Source organism: Gobio gobio (assembly GCF_949357685.1).
Source record: "Gobio gobio genome assembly, chromosome: 25".
Classification (NCBI taxonomy): Eukaryota; Metazoa; Chordata; class Actinopteri; order Cypriniformes; family Gobionidae; genus Gobio; species Gobio gobio.
In genome coordinates, this window is record NC_137121.1 from 20,746,747 (window position 1) to 20,758,258 (window position 11,512).

Here is an 11,512-nt window from a genome sequence, read left to right on the forward strand (position 1 = left end):
GGCATAAATATAACATTTGTCATCACGCTCCCCTTAAAATAAATCAGTGTTCTGCAAAGAGTGACATAAGTGGCGGCTTTGATCTGACAATGAAGCTGGACGTTTGCACCCTCCGCTAAATCTAAAAATACCTCGAGTTCGGCTGTGTGGGCTTGAGCTCGCTCAGAGCTTCTCCTCATTTAACCCACCTTGCCTCAAATTTGACAGGGACAGCAGTCTCGAGTCTGTGGCTCCAAGAGTGAAAATCACAATCCTGCGAAAATGAGCAACAATTCATACGTTTTTTAATATGACTATTAAATATATAATTAAATGTAATATATTTATTTAAAATAGAATGATTGAATATACATTTAATTTCAATTCAAAATACAATGTAAATAAAATAAAAATATACAACTAAAATCATCAGGAAAGAAATCAATATTTGTCTTAAGTCAGATCCACAGTCTCAAATAAAGATCCACTATCTGATGGGCAGCTGCCAGTCAATAGCAACTTGAGCACTTTAGAAAGTGCCGTCAGTGGTGATATTAAAAGTCTTATAGACCAAACAATGAATTCACCTCACATGCAAGATTTAAAGGGATAGTTCACCCAAAAAGTGAAAATTCTGTCATTTACTCATGCTCAAACCATTGACTTCCATAGTATTGAAAAAATACTACGGAAGTCATTGGTGCCCCACAGCTGTTTGGTTACAAACATTCTTCAAAATATCTTCTTTTGTGTTCAGCAGGAAAAAGAAACTCATACAGGTTTGGAACAACATGAGGGTGAGTACATTTTATGGGTGAACTCTCCCTGTAAGGGGGTTTCTCGTGCCAACCGAAAAAACACACTGGTTTCCATCAATGCACTGCACAAAATGCCAATAATTAACCCAATGTTGTTATGAATGATCATAATTATGAACGTCAAGTTTTGCTTTTCTCAAATGTTTAATGTGACCATCAGTATCCTTGCGTTTACCTGACCAGCTATGAACAAATCAGTATTTTTGCCACTTTATTAGGTATCGGCGTTTGCCTTCAGAACTGCTTTAATTCTTCGTGGAATTCTTCATGGAACAGAGATTTTGGTCCATATTGACATGACAGCATCATGCTGTTGCTCCAGATATGTCGGCTTCACATCCATGATGCGAATCTCCCATTCCACCACATCCCAAAGGTGCTCTATTGGATTGAGGTCTGGTGACTGAAGGCCATTTGATTAGAGTGAACTTACCGTCATGTTCAACAAACCAGTTGAGATGATTTGAGCTTTGTGAGATGGTGTGTTATCCTGCTGGAAGTAGCCACCAGAAGACGGGTAAAGGGATGGAGATGGTCAGCAACAATTCTCAGGTAGGCTGTGGCACTTAAACGACGATCAATTGGTTCCAACGTGTGCCAAGAAAATATCCCCCACTTGGGCTGTGATATTAAAGAAAAATGCGATATCCTTGTTAAAGGGTTAGTTCACCCAAAAATGCAATTTCTGTCATTAATTACTTACCCTCATGTCGTTCGACACCGGTAAGACCTCCGTTCATCTTCTGAACACAAATGAAGATATTTTAGTTGAAATCCGATGGCTCTGAAAGGCCTCCATTGGCACAATGTACTTTACACTCTCAAGACCCATAAAAGGTACTAAAGATGTCGTTACAGAGTCCATCTCACTACAGTGGTTTTACAATAACTTTATGAAGCGACGAGAATAGTTTTCGTGCGCAAAAAAACGTAAATAACGACTTATATAGTGATGACGATTTCAAAACACAGCATCATGAAGCTTCGAAGCGTTATGAATCAGTGAGTCGATTCAGCAGTTTGGATCGCCAAAGTCACGCGATTTCAGCAGTTTGGCGGTTTGACACGCGATCCGAATCATGAGTCGACTCGCTGATTGGAGGCCTTTCTGAGCCATCGGATTTCAACTAAAATATCTTAATTTGTGTTCCGGAGATGAACGGAGGTCTTACGGGTGTCGAACGACATGAGGGTAAGTAATTAATGACAGAATTTTCATTTTTGGGTGAACGAACCCTTTAAATAATACGATATGCGATATGATATTGCTTTAAGTGTGTAAAATCTATTTCTTTCCCCAACTGATATCTTTCACTTAAAGCATAACTGAATGTGTTTACATGAATACTTATCAAGACAGCCATTTTGACATAACTGTGTGTGTATTTGACGGTTTGTGTCAAAAAAAGAACGGCTTGTGCGCACGTTTCGGTGTGTGTGTCAGACAGCAGACAGCACGAGACTGCAAGGAATTGTTTTTCGCAAGTTATTGCGTTTAATTACACTTTTTAATGTCAAGCAAGTCAGATATGTTACAGTCGTGTGCCCAGTCTATTCTCTACTATGCGTCGACCTAAAACGTATACTTTGCACAATGTTGAAGTAGCCTACTAAAATCAATCAGATATTGCGTGCCCTTGCGATATGAATATTGCGATATGTACATTTGCGATATTTCGATATATTGCGCAGCCCTACCCCACACCATTACACCAGCAGCCATATCCCCCTGTAGACTGGTTTCCAACTGAAGCTAAGCAGGGTTGAGCCTGGTCAGTATCTGGATGGGAGACCTCCTGGGAAAACTGCTGGAAGAGGTGTTAGTGAGGCCAGCAGGGGGTGCTCACCCTGTGGTCTGTGTGGGTCCTAACACCCCAGTTTAGTGATGGTAACACTATACTGTAACAAGCACCATCCTTCGGATGAGACGATAAACAGAGGTCCTGGATGTCTGGACCCAGGATCTCTCTCGGAAAAAGAGTAGGGGTGTAACCCCGGCATCCAAATTTGCCCATTGGCCTCAGTCCATCATGGCCGCCTAATCATCCCCATATACTGATTGGCTTCATCACTCTGTCTCCTCTCCACCAATAAGCTGGAGTGTGATGGGCGTTCTGGCGCAATATGGCTGCCGTCGCATCACCCAGGTGGACCCATTCCATGTAAAGCGATTTGAGTACCCAGAAAAGCGCTATATAAATGTAACAAATTATTATTACACCACCAGCCTGAACCGTTGATACAAGGCAGGAATGATCCTTGCCCTTATGTTGTTTACGCCAAATTCTGACCCAGCAGTGGAAGTGTGGAAGCAGAAATTGAGACTTACCTATTGTCCAATTTTGGTGCAAATTGTAGCCTCAGTTTCCCGTCCTTAGCTGACAGTCTGCTGCTGTAGTCCATCTGCTTCAAGGTTCAACATCTTGTGGGTTCAGAGATGCTCTTCTGCAGACCTCGGTTGTAACAAGTGGCTATTTGTGTTACTGTTGCCTTTCTATCAGCTTGAACCAGTTTAGCCTTTCTCCATTGACCTGTGACACAGAACTGCCGCTCACTGGATATTTTCTCTTCTTCGGGCCGTTCTCTGTAAATCAAGAGCTTGTTGTGCGTGAAAATAGTAGATCAGCAGTTTCTGAAATACTCAGACCATCCCGTTTGGCACCAACAACCATGCCAAAGTCACTTAAATCACATGTCTTCCCCATTCTGTAGAACTTCAGCAGATCATGTGATTGGTTGATTAGAAGCATTTAAAAAGGTGTCCCTAACAAAGTGGCCGTTGAATGCTGGGATGGATGCATCTCATCAATCTTTATTGTTGACAGACACTGACGCGGCTGTGCTCACATAGGAAGTCTTGGCCATAATCTTCCTCCAGGTCCCATTAATAACATAATCCAAAATATTTGCTTTGGCCTTTCGTCACATGTTTCTTTTTCCTTTGTTTGATGTCCCACCCCTCCACCCATCTCCTCGGTTTTGTTCCACTACGGCCAGAGACATAGATGTTCTAGGAAACAGACACAGCCCCGGTGGTTTCTATTGGAGAGTTGAGAGGGGAATCAGAATTGATGAGGGTTTGTTTGAATTTCAAGCTCAGATTAAGAATCTCCGCCCTTATAGCCCTTTCTCTCTGTTTATTTTTCCGTCTCTCCTGCCTAAATGATGTCAATGGAAGCCGAGCTATAGAGCTATTTATAGAATCTCCCCCTCCCATCAGAATCACATGGTTCAGAGCCGAGGCACAATGACTACCTCAAGAGAAGAGTCTGCATGAATAGAGACGGTGAATATTTATGAACGGGCAAGCTGTCACATGATGTCCCTCCTGCGTAACATGTTAAGAATGTGAGAGCTTTCATGTGCACAGCATCTCCGTAAAGTTTGCTGTTGTTCATTTATTCATTCATTCGTGCATTACCCCCCGTCTAGTAATCTATTAATTCATTCAAAAGTTGGTTGGGACCTGAACTTCCCAGATGCACTCAAATGGCAGAAGAACAATCAACAAACTAACTTGTGCATCCAAAACCCCGAAGGGTCCTGCCTTGTTTGCATCTCTCAGCTGCTGCAGCTGCTTTGCCCACATCGCATGATCCTTCACGTTTCATCCAGCCCCTTGTCTCCATTCACATACATAGGCCTATTACATAACAAGGCTGCGCGAAAGAGAGAAAGGTATTCAAATGTATTTACGGTTAACATAACTTATACAGGTGCAGGGCGAACCGACATTGATGCGCAACAAGCCATCAGAGCAAGCCAAAGGCACAAATTGATCTACGGTTATAAGTTATTGAAGACATGTCGCATAGTCTATTAGTCTATTTATAGCACTGTGTGTAGCCACAACAGCCACACGTGTGGAAACCACTTCTTTCGGGTTCCTAGTTGACATGTTAACACTCACTGGTTGCTATATTTAGTAAGCCTGGCAGTGCTGTTACTATTCCAGGCATTGTACATGAGGGGGCGGATGGTTCTCTTTCATGAAAAAGAGGATAGCGTTCCTTTTCTTGCAGTTCTTCAGCCATACTTCTGTATTGTGTCTTTGCAGGGTGCGACGACTCCAAACTTCTACTGCAGAACAACACCGTGAACAAATGAATATGTATTCAGATTAATGGCATAATGTAAAAATACAAAACGTATCATTAAGAAATTAACGATTCTGGTTATGATTCCGATTCACAATCGATTTGTTAACTGTTCCGTTAACGGCCCGACTTTTTGAAGCAGGAACATTTAGAAAAATGAAGCTATTCTTATTGCGTTTACTCACCTGGCGGTGTTGCCAGATGATGAGATAATTTCCGATTTCATCAGAACAGATGCAAACGCTGCGTTTACACGGAATTTTAAGAGGAGGCACAAATGCAAACCCTTAATTGGTTCTCAACATATGTTAAATAAAAAAATGTGAACAAATAAAAAATATCATACAACAGAACTCATAATGTATGTGTTTAACTGGTAACACTTTACAATAAGGTCTCATTAGTTAATGTATTAACTAACATGAATTAACCATGAGCAGTAAGTTACATTTGTTACTGTATTTGTTAATCTTTGTTAACATTAATTATTAAAAATCCAGCTGTTCATGGTTAGTTCACAGTGCATTAACTAATGTTAACAAGATTTTAATAAAGTATATATAAATGTTGATATTAACATTAACAAAGATAAATAAAGAAAGCTTCATAAGCGCAGTTCATTATTAGTTCATGTTAACTAATGAACCTTATTGTAAAGTGTTACCCTTTAAAGCTGCATTTTTGCAGTAAAATATTCAAAAACCACTAGGCCAGTGTTATATATTTTGTTCAGTTGAGTACTTTCAATATCCTTAATGATTCCAATTATTTGTAAATCATGAGAAAATTGCTATTTTAACCAAGGAACCGGGACGTGTGAGGGAGTCGCCTGTCGATTGCATCATATCTGCGTTACCCTCGGTTTCCAGTTTTATTTTTGCAGAAACGCTTTACTCTCACTGCAGTGTGCAACAAGTGTCATAGCAGCCGCCGAGCGAACGCACAGAGTAACGTCATAACATCATTTTTAACACACTCAAATGTATCTAATATGATAATCAGAGCTGCGTTACTTCATACTCATGACCGGAAAAGCATAAGAGGCGCCAGCAACAGTGGCATAATAAAAGTCTGTAGTGTGTGTTCCGCTCTTCTTATTAACAATCGCTCCAGTGGCCTTGCTCAGCTCCACAACACTCGGCCCTGCTCTGCTTCATACTACAGTAACACTAATAATCGCATCCATGAACATGATTTCTGCCCGAGTCCTATCCCGATTCTTTTCCACCGGCTGTGAGGTGAAGACCACATGTCCCAAGATTCTGCGCTCAAACTTGGCGTCATCAAGCTACGCCTTTGTTTTGAATAGGCGACCTCTAGTGGACGGAAACGTTACATAGTGCACCTTTAAAGGGTTAGTTCACCCAAAAATGAAAATTATGTCATTAATTACTTATCCTCATGTCGTTCGACACCCGTAAGACCTCCGTTCATCTTCGGAACACAAATTAAGATATTTTAGTAGAAATCCGATCGCTCAGAAAGGCCTCCATTGGCACAATGCACTTTACACTCTCAAGACCCATAAAGGGTACTAAAGACGTCGTTACAAAGTCCATCTCATTACAGTGGTTCTACAATAACTTTATAAAGTGACGAGAATAGTTTTTGTGCGCAAAAAAACCCTAAATAACGACTTATATCATGATGACCGATTTCAAAACAAGGCATCATGAAGCTTTGAAGCATTATGAATCAGTGAGTCGATTCAGCGGTTTGAATCGCCAAAGTCACGTGATTTCAGCAGTTTGACACGCGATCCGAATCATGATTCGACTCGCTGATTCATAACGCTTTGAAGCTTCATGATGCATTATTTTGAAATCGGTCATCACTATATAAGTCGTTATTTAGGTTTTTTTGCGCACAAAAACTGTTCTCGTCGCTTTATAAAGTTATTGTAGAACCACTGTAGTGAGATGGACTTTGTAATGACGTCTTTAGTACCTTTTATGGGTCTTGAGAGTGTACCGTGCATTGTGCCAATGGAGGCCTTTCTGAGCGATCGGATTTCAACTAAAATATCTTCCTTTGTGTTCCGAAGATGAACAGAGGTCTTACGGGTGTCGAACGACATGAGGGTAAGTAATTAATGACAGAATTTTCATTTTTGGGTGAACTAACCCTTTAACTATATGAACGACTGGTCAATAACTACGACAAAAACAAAAAAACCTGTAACCACTTCGACTGATTCATTAAAATATTGCTAAAATACAACCTCATCAGTGTCATATTCGAGAATCGGACTACACTGGCCACGCTACGCACTTTTAATAAAAGACTATGGATATAGAAAGACAAAGCAGAAGCGAGTTAGCATTTGAGCACTTCCAGTCAATGTTTTTTTTAAAATGGGGTTTTGGTTAAATGGCTGAAATAAGGTCTGTGTTATTTACATAATTGTGCTCTTATAAATTAGTCTAACTCAAACATTCAAGGAAAATGTTTAGAGATAAGAACTGAAAGAGTTGTCGGAAGCTAGTGATGGTGACTTTGAAATCGCGGGACTGTGGTGTAGTTCGTTTATAGCTACCTTTAGCTTTTTACTTCTGGCAACTGCATTTAGGCTTCAAAATGAATAAAAGTTGTGTTCATCTGTGATTATTATCTTGATGGACAAAACATGTAAGTATCATAAACTTTTGTTGATCACAGAGCTTGTTTTTTGCGATAATCCAAAAGCCTATGGGAAAATTGTATTGGGATTTTCTCGAGGGAACCAGTGTGATTCTAACTGCCGGTTGGCCTACAAAGTGACGTCATACCTGCACCACTCTGTTACTTATGAATAGGAGAAACTGCAACGCGCAATATGGCAGAATACGTCCCGCCTTCTAAGTAAAAGAGCCAATCGCTGATTGGTATAGCATCACTGCAGCTGCCGCTTCGGTTCCCATAGAAAATTGAGACACGCGCTTAGGACTTCACATGTGCATTGGCTCGTCTAGCCTGAAAAATACGCTATTTTTAGTGCTATTTAGGCAAAAGAAACAACAATTATGGAACAGTTCATGATTCACTAAAAAGAACTGGCTCACAAAAGCCATTGGCTCTGGAATCAGACTACGCTGGTCAAGCTCAATGCGTTTTATTCACTAAAAGAGTCATTCGTTTGGAAATCTGACTGCAATAGCCACTCCATTTGATTTTGATTCACTAAAAAGAACCGGTTTATATGAGTCATTCAATTGGGAATCCGTCTACACTGCTCACGTTGTGTTTGTTTGATTCACTAAAATGAACCGACTCATAGGAGTCCATCTTCCAAAAATTGGACTACATTGGCCGTTTTTGAAATACTTAAAAAATGGCTCTTAAAATTCATTTGTTCAGGAATCGGACTACATTGTTTGCACTCTACTGCTTCCGAAATTGAATACTTCTCTACTATATAGTATGCTAAAAACAGTAGGGTACGCCAAAAGAGTAGTATGTCCGACTTCATAGTCTTCAAAAAATAGTAGGCGAAAAGTCCCCGGATGACCTACTACTTCCGCGAGATTCTGAAGTGCGCATTCGATAGACACTTTACTATCCCATGAGTCCACAGGAGAGGAGTAACTGATGCTGGTAGGTCACATGATATGACAACATGGCGAACGTAGTATGTCCGGATTACACTCATACTATATATGAAGTAAGATCAAATTCAAATGTAGTACCTACTCAGAGAGTACGTGATTTTGGACGCACCCTAAATTTTGTTTTTATATAGGTCAGCTTAAAATAAGATTAATTCGTTTGGAAACCATGTATGTTACATTGAGTGGCGGCAAAGTCCCTTTAAGACAAGTCATTTCACTCGGCGGCCATCTTTGAAACGCCTCTCGGGCATGCAAGTGCAGCTCCTATCTCTTTGAATGGGGAAACATCATATTCCCCAAAACTGTTCACCATGCTTACGATTAAATTTCATATTTGAAATCACCAATGAAATCTGACAACAACTGTCTCATACATTTTTATCTTAATGCTCGAATCATGACATAAAAACTGCATTTTTCAGCCTGGACAAAGCTAATGTGCATGCGCAGTCCTAAACACTTGTCTCAGAACACTGCCTGTTTCTATAGCAACCAAAGCTTCTAAGGGCAGCTGCAGTGATGCGATGACTTTATTAATCAACGATTGGCTCTTTCATTTAGAAGGCGGGGCTTATTCACCATATTGGGCGTTGTGCTTTCTCCCATTCAAGTTATCAGAGTGCACTGTCTTTGGTGGCGGTGTTATGGTAAATAGGAAACACTTTACGATGCTGCGTCCGAAATCGCATACTGTATAGTAGGTACTACGTTTGGTTTGAAACTGTCATGTCATTTGAAACTGTCATGTGACCTACAGCTTCAGTTGTCGCTTCGCCTCTATTCACAAATGATCTCCCGTGGCCTCGAACCCAGGTTCGCCGGCATGAGAATCTGACGTTCTAACAAGGAGGCTAAAGGCTTCAACCTCTAGCGTCAGTCGTTAGAGCGTCTCATGAGATCCGAGGAGTGAGGTTTATTCGCACAGCAACTACTAGCTGGCCTCCGTTACATATAGATCGTGAAGTAATTACTTATTTAAAAGTACCTACTCAAGAGAGTATGCAATTTTCGGACGCAGCCCAAATCTCCCAAATTTACACTAGTGCGTTTTTGTTTTAACTTTCGCTACGGTTATGCCTGTCGTCTACACTACTCGAACCTCGAAAACGGAGACTTTCGAAAACGCTGCAGACCCTGTTTTAGTTTGAAAACTCTGGGGTTGCGTTTCAGTGTAAAAGGAGCAAAACTGAGACTTTCGAAAACGTTGACATTACGCTACCCGAACACAATGACCAGACCGTTGGTGGCTATTGCTATTGTTAAAATCCACTGTCCGCTGACCCTTGTGTACGCGTAAAAAGTGAAGTATACTTTAGCCTTTATAATACTGAAGCTGTTTACATGTGCAAGAGGCAATTGTTTACACTTGTATGCGCATGCCCAGTGTGCATGAATAGTAATGTGACGTGTTTTCGGTCATGTAGTGTGGACAAAGATCGCTTCTGAAACGCCAGTATAGACGAGGATCGTTTTCGTTTTAAAACGGCGTACAAGTTTAAAACGCACTAGTGTAAACAGGGCCCAAATGTTGCACTTCAGAATCTCGCCGGAAGTAGTGGGTCATCCGGGTACTTTCCGCTTACTGTTTTATGTAAACGTAGCCTACTACTCGACTCACATAGGCTACTGTTTTCTGCCTACTATATAGTATGGAAGTATGGATATTCAGACGCAGCGCCAGTATTTCGTATGCTGTTCCGTGCACGTTCGAAAAGAGTTACCGGAACTACAACGTCACGAAAATGCTGCATCCGAAATCGAATACTTCCCTGCTGTATAGCATGCGAAAAACAGTACTTTAAAATAAGTGACTACTAAAGAGAGTTAGGCTATACGATTCCGAACGCAGCCAAAGTGTCGATCGAATGCACACTTCAGAATCTCGCCAGAAGTTGTAGGTCATCCGGGTACTTTTCACCTACTGTTTTTCTATGAATAGGACATACGTAGTCTACTGTTTTTCGCCTACTATATAGTATGAAAGTATTCGGGCTCCGTGGACATTCGTAAACGGTTACCGACACTAAAACGCCACGAAAATTCGTTTCCAGCATTCTCTCAAATAAGGTTTTTAAAGATATTAAAACACAACATTTGTGAGCCTTGTGAAACCTCAGGTGACCTGCTAGTTAAGGATCTGGAGTGTGTTAAAGTGGCACATTTAATGTAGGCTAAACAACATTAATTAGTCGACTTGTTGTGGTGGTTTTCCACTCCATCCGATACAGCCCCACCTGCTCACTGCAGTATCATGAACATTTTGTTTGATATCGTACGCTTGTTGTGCCAGCCTATTTGCCCACCTTTTGATTGGTCCATCGATTTATCACGTCTTACAAAAATAGCCGATCACTATCAGACGCCTGTTGGCGAGCTAGACTTTAATCGTTCCCGTCTTGTTAAACGACAAAAGCAAAGCACGTCTTTAACACGACCGGAATCATAAAGAGAAGGTTTCTTATTCAATCACTTTATCTCTTGCAGCGAGCGTGTGAGATGGCGCGTGAGGAGCTGAAGAGCTACAGTGACTGATTTGGGAAATACCTAGTCACGAGCGACCGACCCTGTGTTTCAGTGGTCTGATAGCGCCACCTGGCGGTCAATGAACAGCGCGGTAGGACAGACCTGCTGTTTGGAGTGTGTGGCGCACATAACTCGACAGATTTAACCCTAAAATTGCTTGTTTTGTTTGCTATACATTCCACTCGAGGAGGATATTTCATCCGACACCAACTAATCATGTGAACTAATTTTCACATTTGATATTAAAATAAAGTAGGCTATATGTGTAATTAAGTAGTACTGCCTAGTAATATTGTTTTTATATTAAGTTAATATTATCTATCCTCTAAACCTACTCATACCGCTAATAGTTTTACTAACGGTAATTGTATCGCAATTGTGAGATGCTGCACATATGAATCCTATGCATTTTAGAGTAAACAATAATTGCACAACACTAGAAAAATGATGGTATTAGGCATTCAAATTGTGATTAGAAAAAAACACGGTATATTTAAATGATCTTAAA